The sequence below is a fragment of the Suncus etruscus genome, chromosome 2, assembly GCF_024139225.1.
Source record: "Suncus etruscus isolate mSunEtr1 chromosome 2, mSunEtr1.pri.cur, whole genome shotgun sequence".
NCBI classification, from domain to species: domain Eukaryota; kingdom Metazoa; phylum Chordata; class Mammalia; order Eulipotyphla; family Soricidae; genus Suncus; species Suncus etruscus.
This window is the reverse complement of record NC_064849.1, coordinates 142440331-142458192: the sequence shown is the minus strand read 5'-3', so window position 1 is coordinate 142458192 and position 17862 is coordinate 142440331. Positions and strand designations below refer to the sequence as shown.

At 35.6% G+C, this 17862-nt stretch overlaps 1 protein-coding gene and 1 non-coding gene across 2 annotated transcripts in view; both read right to left on the bottom strand.

Annotated features, from left to right (window-relative positions):
• LOC125998229 (cytochrome c oxidase subunit 7C, mitochondrial) overlaps positions 1-17862 on the bottom strand; it is an 867002-nt gene that overhangs the window by 216332 nt on the left and 632808 nt on the right. The window lies entirely within an intron of this gene.
• LOC126003117 (U6 spliceosomal RNA) lies at positions 17327-17433 on the bottom strand. The gene has a single exon (XR_007493658.1). It is a non-coding gene; the product is annotated as a U6 spliceosomal RNA (small nuclear RNA).

The window sequence follows — 17862 nt, the reverse complement described above, 5'->3', positions numbered from 1 at the left end:
TAGCCATTCGTCTGTTGAAGGGCATCTTGGTTGTTTCCAGAGTCTTGCTATGGTAAATAGTGCTGCAATGAATATAGGTGTAAGGAAGGGATTTTTGTATTGTATTTTTTGTGTTCTTAGGGTATATTCCTAGGAGTGGTATAGCTGGGTCGTATGGGAGCTCAATTTCCAGTTTTTGGAGGAATCTCCATATTGCTTTCCATAAAGGTTGAACTAGACGGCATTCCCACCAGCAGTGGATAAGGGTTCCTTTCTCTCCACATCCCCGCCAGCACTGTTTGTTCTCATTCTTTGTGATGTGTGCCATTCTCTGTGGTGTGATGTGGTATCTCATTGTTGTTTTGATTTGCATCTCCCTGTTGATTAGTGATGTGGAGCATTTCTTCATGTGTCTTTTGGCCATTTGTATTTCTTCTTTGTCAAAGTGTCTGTTCATTTCTTCTCCCCATTTTTTGATGGGATTAGATGTTTTTTTCTTGTAAATTTCTGTCAGTGCCTTGTATATTTTGGAGATTAGCCCCTTGTCTGATGGGTATTGGGTGAATAGATTCTCACACTCAGTGGGTGGCTCTTGTATCCTGGGCACTATTTCCTTTGAGGTGCAGAAGCTTCTCAACTTAATATATTCCCATCTGTTAATCTCTGTTTTCACTTGCTTGGAGAGTGCAGTTTCCTCCTTGAAGATGCCTGTAGTGTCAATGTCCTGGAGAGTTTTGCCTATGTGTTGTTCTATATATCTTATGGTTTGGGGTCTGATATCGAGGTCTTTAATGCATTTGGATTTTACCTTCGTACATGATGTTAGCTGGGGGTCTAAGTTTTAACCTGGTTACTCTATCAAGAGATGAAGAGGTGTGTTGAAATCTCCAAGTATTTTTGCATTGCTAGTGATATCTTTCTTCAAGTCTATTAGCAGTTGTTTTAAGTATTTTGTTTGCTCCTCATTCGGTACATATATATTTAGGAGTTTTATTTTTCCTGATACAAATATATCTTGATTTTTAATAAATGATATTCTGTCTCATAACTTTATAAAATCTATGTCATCTAATCTTAGTATAGACTTTTCACAAATAAATACACAAATAAAGCACAGCCTTTTCAAAAGAGTTATTTGCTTGAATAATTATTAGTGGAGCCTATGGCTCCAAAATGAGGGTCTGGTGAAATGCAAGCCTGGAAGCAAACATCGATGCAGGAAAAAATCCACACAGTGAAGAGGTATAAGAATGGCTTCAGGAAATCCATAGCTCAAGCAAGAAATACAACCACCCAAGCTTCCGGCTCCTAAGATGAAACGCAACTCAGTGGAAAAGACTGAAGAATGATTAACCTCTAACTTTTGACTTTGTAACTGTGTTTCCTATGACTATTCAATGCATTTTTTACAGGCAGCTGAATATGGGGTTTAATGTCTTCATTGGTGCATTTAGTCCACTGACATTGAGAGGGATTGTTATTATGGGATTTTGTGCCATTATTTTGTAGAATTTTGATGTTTGTGGGGTTCATCTTGCTTTAAAGTAGACCCTTGAGTTCTTCTAAGGCTGATTTTGAGACTGAAAAATCCTAAGATGCTGTTTATTTGTGAAGCTGTGTATTTTCCTTCAAACCTGAATTCAAGTCTGGCTGGATGAAGAATTCTTGGCGAGACATTCATTTCATTGAGATTTTTTATTTCTATTTTCCTCTACTGTCTTTTGATCTGAAGGGTTGCTCTTAAATTGGCTATTAATATTAAGAATGCTTCTTTGTATGTAGTTTCATTTTTTTGATTGTGTTGCTTTCATTATTCTATATGTTCATTTTTCATCATTGTGATTATATGTGCCTTGGGTTGCTTTTTTGAGGGGGGTCTTTTTAGCTGGTAATCTTTGGGTGTCCAGGATATGCTTGCAAGTACTCTTCAACTATGGGAATCTCCAATCAATGATGTATTTGACTGTTGCTTCTTCATAAGGTTTTTTAATTTTTCTGGTTCTCTGGGACCCCAACGATTATTTGGTTGTTTCTGTTAAATATCTTTCCTTTTGTTGTATTTTCTTATGTTCACTTATTTTGAGGAATTCTCCACCTCCCTCCCCCACATACCATTTTCTCTTTGTTTGAGGCTTTTTCTTTTCTTTTCTTTTCTTTTTTTTTGGGGGGGGGACACACCCATTTGATGCTCAGGGATTACTCCTGGCTATGTGCTCAAAAATTGCCCTTGGCTTTGACGAGGGGACCATATGGGATGTCGGGGGAATGAACCATGGTCCATCCTAGGCTAGCTCTTGCAAGGTAGACGCCTTACCTCTAGTGCCACCTCTATGGCCTCGAGGCTTTTTTCTTTATTCTGTTGTCTGGAGATTTTCTGCACTTCATCTACTGATTCTGTCTTCAGTAGTTGTTACTCTGCTTATGAGGCTTTCTAATAAATTTCTCATTTTGAGGTGACAGAGAGCTAGCACAGTGATAGGGCATTTGCCTTGCATGCAGCCAACACTTGACTGACATGGGTTCAATTCCCGGCATCCCATACGGTCCCCAGAGCCTGCCAGGAGCGATTTCTGAGCACAGAGCCAGGAGTAATATTCTGGCCCAAAGACCAAAAGAAAAATTTTTTTTCATTTTGCATGTCAAATTTTTTAGCTATTTGTAATTTTCTGTTTGTAATTTTCTTATTCCTGTTCTTATATTCTTTTGTATTTTATTGGCAGTCTGTTCCATTGTTTCTTTGATCTCATTGAACTTCCTAAGCATTTATACTCAGAACTCAAGAGGTTTTATAGGGCATTAGTACTGATTGGGTCAGGAGGATTGAAGACTTCACCTCAAGGCATAGTGGTGTTTGGCACTGCTTTACCATGGTTCCTTTTCTAGTCTCAGGGTGTTGCTTTCCATATCACAGTCTTCCCCACTTTCAGTGAGGTCTCAAAAGCATTTATGTGGTTGAAAGATTTTCTTGTGTTTGTATAATCTTTGGTCCTCTTGGAATGTATAGGTCACATATTCCTGTACTGTTGGGTCCTCTATATTACATAAGACCATGATTTCAAGAATTTGAAAACATTAAGAATTATATACATGTTCCTTGTCTGCACAATTATTTGTTTTTTCATATATATATATATATATATATATATATATATATATATATATATATAAAATATATAGGGACTGGAGAGACAGCACAGCAGTAGGCCTTTTGCCTTGCAGATGGCAGACCAGGGGGAGGGGGGACTGGGTTTGATTCCCGGCATCCCAGATGGTCCCCCAGTTGCCAGGGGTGATTTCTGAGTGCAGAGCTGGGAGTAACTTCTGAGCACCACTGGGTGTGGCAAAACAACCAACCAATCAATGAATCAATAAAGTTTTAGAAAATATATAAAATCTCAGTTATTGCTAGGTCAAACTCAGAACTTAACTCTGAAATTCTTAATGTGTATATTTCAAAAAAAGATACTCCAAATTTAGTACTTTTAAAAAGATTATTATAATTTAGATTATATGATTACCTACAAAGGATCTGTTACTCACATGCAGTACATAAAGACAGAAAGCAAAGATGTAGACTGAACTAAACAATGACAAACTCTTGACTTTACTGAAAAAAAAACTGATTAATAGGGGAAGGGATGATTTTACATTGGGTAGGGAATTTAATTGCCCATGCTGTGTAACTTTGATTCTCAGCTTTACAGATGGTCCTGAGAGCCATCAAAGAATGATCCTGAGCTTGGAGCCAGGAGTAAGCCCTGAGCAGAGCTACATATTTTCAAAAAACAAAACAAAACACAATAAAACAAACAAAAACTGATAGACAAATAGTGATAGCAGACTGCCTGGAAAATAGTAAGGATTATTTTAGAGATGGTAAGCATGGATGCTCATGATGACTGTGATGGATGCAGTAACTTTATACATTAATTCCATAAATTTCAACACTATTTTAACTATGTAATCTTAACTAAAATAACTAAAAATAAACTGAATTTTGAGACATACATATTAAGAAGTTAAGTTTTAAGTAGTTCAGAGCTTTAACAGCAAGATTAATAATTTTTTTATATTTTTGAGAATTTTTGATAGCAACAGAAATTTAAAGAAATATATATACATGATGATCTCCATCTCCATCCATCTTGCAACAAAATGCCTGATTTCATCTTTACTTATAGTTGTATAGTATTCTGATATTCTGTTTTTATGTATAACACAACTTCTTTAGCTACTTTTCTAGTATCTTGTTCATTGTACTAAGTGCTGCTATGAATAAAGATGGGCATGTCTTTTCAAATTAATATTTATGCATTTTGGGATAGCTGTCAAAAGAGGGGTCACTGTTTAGTAAGTTAAATATTATAACATTTGTCACCAAATAAGTTATACTCCTCTCATATTTAATAACTTATCATCTAACTCTAACATATTCTTTGAGACTTATTAACCAATCTTAAATTTCTATTCTTGTTGCATACATCTCTATTAATTTATCTGATGACTTGTTTTGGGGTATTCCCTTATATTCTCTGCTCCACTTTTTTATCCATATTCTTTGTTGCCATAATTTTAATTTTGAGATATTAGTTTTCATGGCATTCTTTTACACCAGAATAAAATATTGAATTCACCACATCGATTAATACTAGAGTTATTTTATTATTTAGTTTTTGGTTTATGAGCCACAGTCCTTGGTTATTTCTTTTTATTTTTTTGTTTTTGGGTCACACCAAGCAGTGCTCAGGGGTTCCTGCTGGCTCTATGCTCAGAAATCGTTCCTGGCAGGCTCGGGGGACCATATGGAATGCCATGATTTGAACCACCTTTTTTTGCATGCAAGGCAAACGCCCTACCTCCATGCTATCTCTCCGGCCTCACTCCATGGTTCTTAAGGGTTTCTACTTCTCTTCAGTAAGGAAATACTTCTGTTAGTCTTGGGGGACTATATGAAATACCAGCTAGCAAACTCAGGTTGACTGCATGGAAAGCAAACACCCTACTTGCTACATTATCATTCTAAGTTTTTTTTTTTCCCCAGACACGGTTTTTTTTTTTTTTTACATTGATCCTATTTTTTATTGTGATAACTCTCATTATTCAGCTTTATTTTAATTTCAGGGAGAAGTTTTATGGAAAATTTGAGAAAGATTCTTGCCTAATTTTAGCACTAACTTGTACTCTCCCTACAAAACATGTATTTTATGATTTAAAGTTTTTCTTAATAACCTTTTTAAGGAAGACCTGCCTGACATTTCAATATATAAAATCAAAACATTAAGCTGTTTTTGTCGGTAGAGAACTGAAGCATCCAATGCTCAACCAATAGGAGAAAACAACTCAGTTTCAAATTGTCACTTGGTTCTGGAGCACTGATCCCTGGATGAAAGAATCCCTACTGTTTTTTATTGTTGAACTTTTGATTCAAAGTGTTTACTCTGTCTTTGGTGATATTCCAAACTCCTTTCTTTATATTTCAAAGTCTGAGTGATAGTTATGAATAAGGGAGATCTTTTTCCTTTCATTTTAACTTGCATATAAAGTAATTATTCCTACTTTCATTAGATATTTTGTTTATCAAAAATCTGTTATCCTCAATTAGCTCAATAGATTCTGTTTAAAAACAAAATTTCTTTAATTTGAAAAAAATCCATCATTAATATTTTTACAAGAAAATCATAACAGCCTATAAGGACAGGGAAAAACATAAGAATAAATTATAAATGAATAACTTAAAATCTTAATCAAAAATATTTCTTTTCCTGATAAAAGACACTCTTTTATTAAATTATTTGCTATTTGAAAAAATTAACTTAGAGATGCAGAGAATGGTCTGGAAGACAGATATCATTAGGAAGATGAATGAGTATAATCTTTTTTTTTCCTCCACCTTAACTCTTTGAAAAGCAAAAGGCAATGCATATGTTTAGAATTATAAGCCAAAAATGACCTCTGAAATTTTGCATAGGAGAATTGTTTAACTAGCAACAAAGTCATGCTGCTAGTTGAACTTAGAAACATAAAAATAAACTTAGCATTTATAAAAATATAAATGTTAGCGTTTATATTTACTTATTTTATTAACTCAAACCCAATAATCCATTCATCGAATTAAACTAATTGGTTTTTATCCATTGTAAGTATTCTTCTGTGTAATTTTTCATTAACATTTTAAAAATAGTTAATACATTGCTATTGGCATTTTATTTTTTTACATATTGTTTTATCTTCCTTCTTTCACTTTCTTTTTTCTTTCTTTCTTTTCCTTCCTTCCTTCCTTCTTTCCTTCTTTCTTTCTTTCTTTCTTTCTTTCTTTCTTTCTTTCTTTCTTTCTTTCTTTCTTTCTTTCTTTCTTTCTTTCTTTCTTTCTTTCTTTCTTTCTTTCTTTCTTTCTTTCTTTCTTTCTTTCTTTCTTTCTTTCTTTCTTTCTTTCCTTCTTTTTCTTTCCTTCCTTCCTTCCTTCCTTCCTTCCTTCTTTCCTTTCTTTCTTTCTTTCTTTCTTTCTTTCTTTCTTTCTTTCTTTCTTTCTTTCTTTCTTTCTTTCTTTCTTTCTTTCTTTCTTTCTTTCTTTCTTTCTTTCTTCCTTCCTTCCTTCCTTCCTTCTTTCCTTTCTTTCTTTCCTTCTTCTTCCTTCCTTTCTTTCCTTTCCTTTCTCTTCTTCTTCTTCTTCCTTCTTTCTTTCTTTCTTTCTTTCTTTCTTTCTTTCTTTCTTTCTTTCTTTCTTTCTTTCTTTCTTTCTTTCTTTCTTTCTTTCTTTCTTTCTTTCCCTCCCTCCTTACCACCCTCTTCCCTCCCTCCCTCTTTTCCTTCCTCTCTCCCTCCCTCCCACCCTCCCTCCCACCCTCCCTCCCTCCCTTCCTCCCTCCCTCCCTCCCTCCCTCCCTTCCTTCCTTCCTTCCTTCCTTCCTTCCTTCCTTCCTTCCTTCCTTCCTTCCTTCCTTCCTTCCTTCCTTCCTTCCTTCCTTCCCTCCTCCCTCCCTCCCTCCCTCCCTCCCTCCTTCGTTCCTTCGTTCCTTCGTTCCTTCGTTCCTTCCTTCCTTCCTTCCTTCCTTCCTTCCTTCCTTCCTTCCTTCCTTCCTTCCTTCCTTCCTTCCTTCCTTCCTTCCTTCCTTCCTTCCTTCCTTCCTTCCTTCCTTCCTCTTTCTTTTCTTCTTTCCCTTCCTTCATTCTTTTCTTCCTTCCCTTCCTTTCTTTCCCAATTAAAAACAAATCAAGTTATATTGGCACCAGAGCGGTGGCTTGGAGCAGCAAGGCATCTGTGTTGCTGGTGCTAGACTAGGACAGACTAGACTAGTTTCGATCCGGTGGTATCCATATGGTCACCCAAGCCAGGAGTGATTTCTGAGTGCATAGCCAGGAGTAACCCCTGAGTGTCACTGGTGTGACCCAAAAAACCCTCCCAAAAGTCAAGTCATAATATGATGTTGCTATTTTCTACTGAGTTAAAATATGCCCTTACTGTTTTGAATGCTAAAACATTGCTGTACTATGCTTTGCACATGTTTTTCACCCATTCTTCAACTGCCTTATTTTTATTTCCATGATGGTTTCTAATATAGAAACATTATTTTAAATTTAATAATTTTGTGTGATTTACAATGTCCTTCATAGTTAAGTTTCAGACATACAATGAATCAGGGTCAATTCCACCACCAGTGCCCACCTCCCTCCACAATGTTCCCCAAGTACATCCCATAGCACCCCACCCTTCCCCTCAATCTGCCAGTAGACAGGCCCATTTTAAGTTTAGATGGTTAAAATTGGAGTCTCTTGATTCTATTGTTGTTGTCTTTGTCTTAGATATGTAGTTCTGTCCTTTTCTAAATATTACCGATGCACCCGAGACCGCTGGTCTCTGGCCCCCATCCTTTCATAGATGTGTTTCTCCTATTACACTCAGTTTCTTTCTTTCTCCTCTTTATACACAGGTGCCAAGCGTATTAGAGACATTTTAATTAGATATAATCCCACTTTTTTCTCAGAGTTTTGGTTTTTGTTTTGGGGCCACATCAAGCAATGTTCAAAGATTACTCCTGGCTCTGTGCTCAGGGATTACTTCTGGCAGGCTTGTGGGACCTTCTGAGATCCTGAAAGTCAAACCCAGGTTGATCCTCTGTAAGGCAAATGCCCTAATTTCTTTCAGAATCCTGAGTTTATTTTTTTGTGCTTTAAATATCAGATCCAAGTGTGTTTGATAAATTCAGGTCAAAATGACTTCTTTTTTAAAAAATTTTAAGATTTTAATTTTCATATTTTGTCCTTATTGACTTTGAATGGATTTTTATGTACAGTGTAAAAGAATTTAACTATTTTATATCTAGATAGTGAATGCTTTCAGCATCATCTATCTTTTTTTTTTTTTTTTTTGGTTTTTGGTTTTTGGGCCACACCCTGTGACGCTCAGGGGTTACTCCTGGCTATGCACTCAGAAGTTGCTCCTGGCTTCTTGGGGGACCATATGGGACGCCGGGGGATCGAACCGCGGTCCCCGTCCTAGGCTAGCACAGGCAAGGCAGGCACCTTACCTCCAGCGCCACCGCCCGGCCCAGCATCATCTATCTTAAGTAGACCATAATTTATCTTATTTTGTATTCTTCAAGACATTGTTTAAAATAGGCTAGATATTATGTGCTTTAATTTATTTCTAGGCTTTTAATTTTAGTTCACTAGTCTGTGTCTGTAAATTCAATAACACTATCTTGAGTAATGCAACTTTTTATTACATCTTGAAGTCAGGTAGAATAATATATTTTGTTTAGTTCTTATTAAAGACACTCAAGATTGATTTAGCTCTTCAGGCTCTTTTGTTTTGTTTTATTTTGTTGGTTTTTGTTGGTTTGTTTTTTTGGCCACATCCAGTGATGATCAGGGATTACTCCTATATCTGCACTCAGAAAATAAATGGTAGACTCAAGGGATCATATGTTATGCCAAAGATCAAATCTGAGTCAGCCACCTGCAAGGCAAACACATTCCCCACTGTACTATTACACTGTTTCCTATTCAGTTTTTTTTTATTATCATGCATCATAATTTTAGTACTTTAAAATTATTTATATGAACATGCCATTGGAACTTTTAAAAGAGTTATTTTGTAGCATGTGGGTATTTTTTGTTATTTTAATACATTAATATTATATCTCTATTTTTTGTGTCTCCTTTAATTTTATCAGTGCTTTATAATTTACTATATATATATATATATATATATATACACACTCATATGCTTTACTAATTTTCCTGTGTTGGCTGGGGACTTAGCTCAAGTGGTTGGAGTGTATATTTTGTATATAGGCTCCTAATACTAACAGAGTTTCTCAGTACTACCAAGAAAAATTATGAACATTAAGCAAAGAGTAACCCCTAAGTATAGCCAGATAGAACTCAAATGAACTCAAAATTGCCCCAAGTCTATTTTTTACTTTAGATGTTTTATTATTTCTGTTTATTTCTTTTTGGTGTTTTTCAAGAGTACTTAGATCAGTGATCTCCAGGAAACCTGGCTAACAATTTAATGCAAGGGCCTAAAAATATGATCAGCACTCAAGTGCTGAATATTACCCAGGTCACCCTGTTGTACTTACAGTCCTCTTAGTGGAGCTTAGGGCCTGTAGGATGGCATTATTTCAAAGATACAGGATGCTGGGTATTAAACCAGAGTCAATATCACATAAGGTATGACTGGTACTATGTCTTTATTTTATTTTATCTATTATTTTAGGAAGTTCACATTTAATGCTTCTCAGTGGTCACTCTTGGTGTGGTAAGGGCTTATTTTTGTAGGTGATTTAGTGCTATATGTAATACTGCAATATTACTATTTGGACATATATAAGTAAAGTGCCTTAATGTTCCAACCTTAAGCTCTGATATGATATTTAAATATGACTGCTTCCTTAATTTTTTGTATAGTTCATTCTTCATGTTTATTAAAATATGATATTTATTGCAGATTTTATATCATAACTTGTTTGAATTCATTTTTTAAATTTTAACTATTTTATTTTGTTTTATAAGGTCTTTATGATGATATTATGTTATCTACAAATAATCAATTTATATTTTTCTGAATTATATACCTTTTATTTATATTTCTTGCCTTGTTGGTCTAAGTTTTTTATTACAATGTAGATTGAATATGTAGAGTAGAAATGTTATATTTTTGATCTTAGATAAAAAGCTTTCAACTGTACAGCATTGGATATTGTGCAAGCTATAGATTTCTCATATTAATTTTTCTTCTTTTTGAGTTACACTAAAACATTAAAATTAGAAACAAATACTATAGATGAGCGAAGACATAAAATTAAATAATAGAGTATGTTATAAGAATTAACTCCATAATTGAGTAATAATTTTTCCTGGGATGCTGTAGTGTTAAATAATTAACGATGGTGCTGGAAAGAGGTGGAGGGATCTTTCTCTGCCACCCCAGGCCACGTGGCTCCGCAATCCCCATTCAGTTGGTGGATCCCAGGTTTAGGTGAACGCGGAATCAACTCATCCAGAGACAGGCATCAGGAAATATCAGCTTTATTCATACCCTATCCACCACATGTGTGGCCTCTATCATAACCTTTCAAGCATTCAGTCATTCTTAGCTAGCCCTGCATCTTAACTCCTGTCAGCCATCTTCCCTTTGACCTCCATGCTGGTCAAAGACCAAAAGAGCCAAAAAGGGCCCTAATCCCCTGGGTCAAAGGCTTTATATAACCTTCCAAGACCACTCCCCGGAATGTATGTCTTGTTGTGTGTCTGTATGTCTTACATGTTTTGTATATAGTTCTGTTTTCCTGACTTTATCTTTCCCAATTTATTCTTACTTATCCTTCCCTCTTTTTTCCTAGTCCCTAACATTCTATTTTCAGGAATCCCTTCACATATGCAAATCATCATGTGCAAATCATCACCCACAATGACAAGCCTCCTGATCTCAGACTGAGAAAGACATCATAAACTGTTGCAGTGCTGTATCCTGCTTCAAATTACAACCTGCTTTCCCTGACTCATCAAGTATCTTTGGTCGGACTTTTGGGAGTTCTGGACTCCCCATCCTTTCAGAGTGGTTTTTGAACTTGGGAGAAATTTCAGCTCTTGTAGTTTTTATAATTGTAATCCTGTAAAGTTATATTTGATTCTACACTTTTGTTGATTACTGTAATTAATGTTTTTACATTTTAGTTGTTAATTCTCGAAATTGATGTGGTATTTATTAAGGTTTTACTTTTGTTACTTTAGATTAGGGGTTAGATACTGTCATAAATAAGTTACTAGATTGTAATCCTGTCTGGTATTTTGGCCTTTTGCGTGGGCGCATCATTGGAAAAAATAGCAGGTGCAAAAAGAGGTTTTATCTATTTTGTATGGACCCTCAATTTATTCATTTACACGGGGAGGTTCTCTGCCTTAAGCATTTTGTTTTGGTTTTGAACTTAAGGTCCCATCTAAATAATCGGCCGTAAGTGGTTCTTCATTCTAGGACCTCTTATGAACTTCTGACTGGACTAGAACTCCTCTTGGATTGAATTCAAATACCTATGGATCTTCTTTACTATGGCACCCATTGTGCAGGGGTGTGTGTGCCTCTTCCTTCGAAATAGGGGCCTAATTCACTGCCTCCAAAGATGGGCTTTCTTCTGCTCAAGCTGGACTGGAATGAAAAATGTGTTTCTTCTCGCCTGCTACGCAGCCTTGTGAGCGTCTCATCTAAGGAACTCTGTCTCCAAATTACTTTCGGGCTTTGTGTTTGCCCCGGGAGCTCCCCATGGCCTATTAGGTCCTGAATCTTGGAATTTCATATTCGACTTCTGCTTTTCCAAGGGAATTCTTACTCAGAATTGTTCATCTTGGACACTGTAGATTTTTTTTTTTCTTCTCTGGAGCTTGTAGTTGATTCCTTTACATCTGTTTCTGGTTTTGAACACCTTGTGTTAGGTTAAAAAATTTTTTCTATTCTTTTTCCGGTGATGCGCTTATGCAAACAGTCACTCTTTTACCATTGCTTAGTTGTTCTTTTTACAATTATATAAAATATTACTTACTTCTGTACATTATTATTGTTTCTTTACAAAAAAAGGGGGAATTGTAGTATATGAAAAAGTTTCCATAAGATTATTCTTGGAATTGTTGTATATAAAAATATTTCCTTAGGATTGTTCAGTGACTATTGCCCCACCTAGCCCTTCCAGGTGGGGGCGCGGTGGAGTTGGCAATAAATAGCTTGATGGACAGGGGAGAGGGGTCCTTTTGCGAAAGATGCAGGCTGCAAGAGGATTCTCTCGCTCTCTTTGCCCAGTTTTTTACACCTTATCCTTTTTGTCTGTGTTGATTATTATTTGCTGCGGATAAATATTACCAAGGTCTCTCCCCGAAAGGGGACAAGGGGATGGGAAGTAATATCTCATTCTGGGGACTGTTCTTGGATTCACAAATACCCAACAAAGGATTTAACAGCACAGATAATTTACAGGATGCAAGGGTGATTAAACTTCAGTGATTAAAGTTTATGATAATCTCTGATGGGATGCAATTCACAAATGTGAAATGTCACACTAAAGAAATGGTAAATACTATGTGATTTATATATTTATATATATCATAATCATTTATATAATATATATTATATATTATATAAATATAATATTTATATATTTATATATAATCATAATCATTTATAAAAAAATTGTTGTCCTGGGGCCAGAGTGGTGGTGCAGAGTGGTAAGGTATCTGTCTTGCAGGAGCTAGCCAACGATGGACTTTAGATTGATTTCTCGACATCCCATGTGGTCCCCAAGCCAGGAGCAATTTCTGAGCCCATAGTCAGGAGTAATCCCTGTGTGTCATCAGTGGTAGCCCCCAAAAATAAAACAAAATTTTTTGTTTTGTGTTGATGAAGAATCAATAAATTAAGTATAAAAATAATGTAGTTCAATTTTTATAGTTAGTTGTTTACTCGAATATAATAAGAGTCATTTATCAGAAAAATTTTTGAGGCCCCACATGACTTAGGTTTTAGCCTTAAATCAGTTTACAATAAATCAGGGTCTGGAACCATCTGTAATAGGACCCTAGTTGGCAACATATAAGTACATCCTACTAAATGAAGTTTTGCTTCGGTCCACTGGCTTATAAACAGTAGAACATTTACCTCTTAATTCCCATAGCTTGGTTTTGTATTGACAAAGAGTAGATACTTATTCAATTTTAGTTAAATGAATACACCTGAGGTGGCACAAGCCCCTCATATAAAGTGTTTTATTAACTTGTAGAAATAAATGGCTTTTGTTGTTACTTCTATTTCTCTTTTATGCCCAATTTATGATGTAATAAATAATATAAACAGGAATAGTTTAGAAGAGGAAATTTAATAAGAAAGAGGAGATACATCAGGGAAATTTTCTGTAAGGCATAGCAGAGTACAATCCAAATTGCTATACAATTATTGAAAGATTTTCACTGAAAGCAAAAGTAGATCAGAGGGAGCTGGGTGGCAATGTTTTATTATTCACAATAGATATGCTCACTTTGTTACAGGAAAATAGAAGTTCCTTTAGCATTGTTGTTATAGAAATCCCAAAGAGAAAGCATAGCAGAAGAATGAGGCTTTGAATAAATTATTTTTATTGAATCAATGTGAGTTACAGTTTTAGTTATTCATGATTTAGTTTCAGGTGCACAATGTTCCTACACCAATTTCACCAATTTCCACTAGATCCTTTATTAGTTTCACCATTTTCCACTACATTCTTCACCAATTTCCACTTCCTTCTACTAATGCCCTATACTGATTCTCTGAGAGCTTCACTGAGACTTTTTTGTTTTGTTTATTTCGCTTTGTTTTTTTTTTTTTTTTTTTTGGTTTTTGGGTCACACCCGGCAGTGCTCAGGGGTTATTCCTGGCTCCAGGCTCAGTAATTGCTCCTGGCAGGCACAGGGGACCATATGGGATGCCAGGATTCAAACCGATGACCTCCTGCATGAAAGGCAAACGCCTTACCTCCATGCTATCTCTCCGGCCCCAAAGCCAACGGCGCCCGAGGAAGGGGCCAGGAAGTGCCGTGACTCGGATAGGAACCGAGGTTGCTGCGGCCACAACGCAGAGTACTAACCACTATACGATCACGGCGCGCCACCAGCCGGCGGGCTCGCTTTGTTTTTATAACTTTTTTATTTAAGCACCGTGATCACAAGCATGATTGTAGTTAGGTTTTAGTCATAAACAGAACACCCCGTTTACCAGTGCAACATTACCACCACCAATTTCCCTCCTCCATGCCGGTATTCGAGACAGGCATTCTACTTCTTTACCTGAGAATTTTATTGTAATCTCTGAATATATGTAAAGCAGAATGCTTATTTAAGGTTTTACTGAGGATTGAAACTTGATATTTTGCCATCAAGACTCAACTATTTTAGCACTTTGTTTGCATTTCAGTATTTCTATTTGGATTTCACTAATATTGACAGCTGTGAGACTGAAGTTTGATAATCTGTTGTAAATTAAGAAAATGAACTGAAAAGAGGTTGCATTCTTCCCAATATTTGACTCTCCCAATATTTTACAGTGAAATATCTAAAATGATTAAACAGTCATACAACTTTTGAGAAAAGGGGGCTGCAGAGATAGTTCAGGGGATTAAGTAGTTATCTTGCAAGTGGCCAACTTAGATTTGATCTCTGCCACCACAGATGTTTCTCCAAGCACTGCTAGGCGTGATTCCTCAGTACCAAAACAGAAGTAAGCCCTCAGTACAGCTAGGTATGGTCCAAAATCTGATCCCTCTAAACATTTTTGAAAAAAATGAAAAGAAACTTAGATAGATTCACTGTTGATAGGATTCAAAGTCTCTAAATTCCAGTATAGTATAATTACATTGTAATTTCAACTAGCTAATTTGCATTTGTATCTGAACATCTGAATTAGGTGTAAAATCAGTTCAATTGAGCATATTTTATGTAGTATATGCTACCATATATGTATATATATAAATTTTTTTGTTTTGTTTTGGTTTGGTTTTGGGGTCACACTTAGCAGTGCTCAGGGGTTACTCCTGGCTCTGTGTTCAGAAGTCTCTCCTTGCAGACTCAGGGCAATATATAGGAAGCAGGGATTCGAACCAGGGTCCAGTTGGCAGTGTGCAAGGCAAAGGCCTTACCACTGTGCTATATCATTCCAGCCCCTTCCATTTATATTTTTAAGTAATTTAAACTCTAGGAGGTATGGTTGAAAATGCTATTTCCTAAAGAGTGTTTTACTGCTGAATTTGGATATTTGAAAATAGATCAATTTCAAGGTCAATTTATTTTTAAATGATATAAGACTTCTTTCTTTCTTTTTTTTTTCTGGACCAAGTCCAGAGTCTGCTTAAGAAAATACTCCTACTTTTCTATTTTTTAAGAGTAAAAAGACACTGAAACTTTCCCCAATCAAAACAAAACAAAACAAAACCTGATGAAAGTTACATAATATAGTGAGATAATGTTTTAGTCTTGATTTATATAATGAAGTATATCCCTTTGCAAAGTGCCCATTACTGCACAACATTTTTCAATGACTAGGTTTCTGAGACAACAGGACTTATCAGTCTTACCCAGAACCCCAGATACAATGAATCATTTTGTAAAGGGTTGATACACTTCTAATGGAGAATGAAATGAATATGGTCTTTATGAAAATGAATATGTAAGAACTGTCCTCATGTCTTTCTGAGGACAATCTCATTAAGGAAATAACTTTTTGGATATATTGGTACAGGAACTAAGCTGGGACAAACTTTATCTCAAGGAGTTATTTAAAATTCTTTTTTATAATTAATAATTTTTATTTTGACCAATTGTTTTTTTTGGGGGGTGGGTTAATTTTTTTGTATTATTTGTATGTTTTCCTTCCTTTTTCCCTTTCGTCTCTTAAACTGAATGTTATAGTCTCTAGAAAGACTCCTCCTGTTTTTTGCTTGTTTGAATTTTTTCCCCCACTGTTTTCTTTTTTTCTTTTTCTTTTTTGTCTTACCTTCAAACAGAACCACATAACTTGAATCATCTAGTTTTGCCTCAAAAATTGAGGGGGAAATAATGGAGGGCACCAAGACCAAACAGGTTTATGTACATTGAGTAGAAATAAAAAATGATCAGACTTAAATACCAAATCCAAAGCCAACTACAACAGAATTGATACCCAATCTACAACAAACTAGACACAGAAGGGACCACTTATACTAGCAGTCCGGGGTGTCAAAAGAAGGGCTATATGGGATGCATGCTGGGAACAGGGAAGGAGGGCGGACAACATTGGTAGTGGGAATGCCCCGGATTCAATGTCACTATGTACCTAAAATACTACAGTGAATGATTTGTAATCATTCTTGACTACTTTTGTTGTTGCTTTTAGGCCCATAGACATTAGTGCTCTTATTTTGGCTTTTATCTTACCTTGGCTCTGTGCTTAGGGATCACTTCAGAGATGTTCAGGAGTGATGAAATTCTGGGCTTTCTACATGCAAAGTATGTGCTTTGCCTTTGAGCCATCACTGGCTGCAATAATTCTTAGCTCTTAGGGATACATGTCTTGATTTCATCCTTATTTTGAGCTATTCTAAGTAAATATAAGGATTTCAGAACACAAATAGTCTATCTTTCTCCAGATTATATTTTCCAATAAATATGAATGAATTGAAACAAATGAAAATTTAGCTTTTAGAATAGTACAACTATTTATTGTCCAAAATGAATTTAAGAAGTGTTTGGTTCACTTCTTTGAAGAATGTCATGGGTATCCTGAAGGGAATTGCATTAAATCTGTACAATGCTTTGGTGGGTATTGCCATTTTAATGATGTTAATCCTCCCAATCCATGAGCAGGGTATGTGTCTCCATTTCCACATGTCCTATTTTATTTCTTGAAGCAATGCTTTGTAGTTTTCTTTGTATAGGTCCTTCACTTCTTTAATTAAGTTGATTCTAAGGTATTTGAGTTTCTGTGGCCCTAAGGTATATGTGATTGATTGTTGAATGCCCATTTCTTCTCTATCATGATTTTTGTATAAGAAGGCCATTGATTTTTGCAAATTAATCTTGTAGCCTGCTACTTTGCTATATAAATCTATTGTTTATAGAAGATTTTTGAAAAAGTCTTTAGGGTTTTCTAAATATAGTAGCATGTCATCTGCAAACAGTGAGAGCTTGATATCTTCCTTTTTTATTTGGATGCCCCTGATATCTTTTTCTGCCTAATTGCTATCACAGGTACTTCCAGTATATTGAATAGGAATGGGGAGAAGGGACAGACTTGCCTTGAGCCAGACCTTAGGGGAAAGGTTTTCAGTTTTCTTTTTTTCTTCCTTTTTTTTTTTTTAATATGGAACGCTTCACGAACTTGCGTGTCATCCTTGCGCAGGGGCCATGCTAATCTTCTCTGTATCGTTCCAATTTTAGTATATGTGCTGCCGAAGCGAGCACAGGTTTTCAGTTTTCAACCCTTCAAATTTCTGTAGTATTTGTTGTAACCTCACTCTTTTCATTCTTAATTCTGCTTATTAAGTTTATTTCTCTCCCTTTGTGAGTTTTTCTAATAAGTTTATCCAACAACTCTTGCTCTTATTAATGTTTTGGCTTATTTTTTAAATTTCCAATTAATTAATTTCTGTTTTAATCTTTGTTTTCTGTCTTTCTATTTTCGGTTCATTATGTTGATTTTTTACAATTTTTAGGTTGCATCATTATATTATTTATATAGTCCCCTTCTTCCTTTCTGATGAGTGCTTGCAAGGTATACATTATCACTTAGTAACACTTTTGCTGTATCCCACAAATTTTTGATAATTTGTGTCTTTATTTTTCTTTGTTTCCAGGAATCTTTTAACTTCCTCTTTGATTTCATCTCTGACC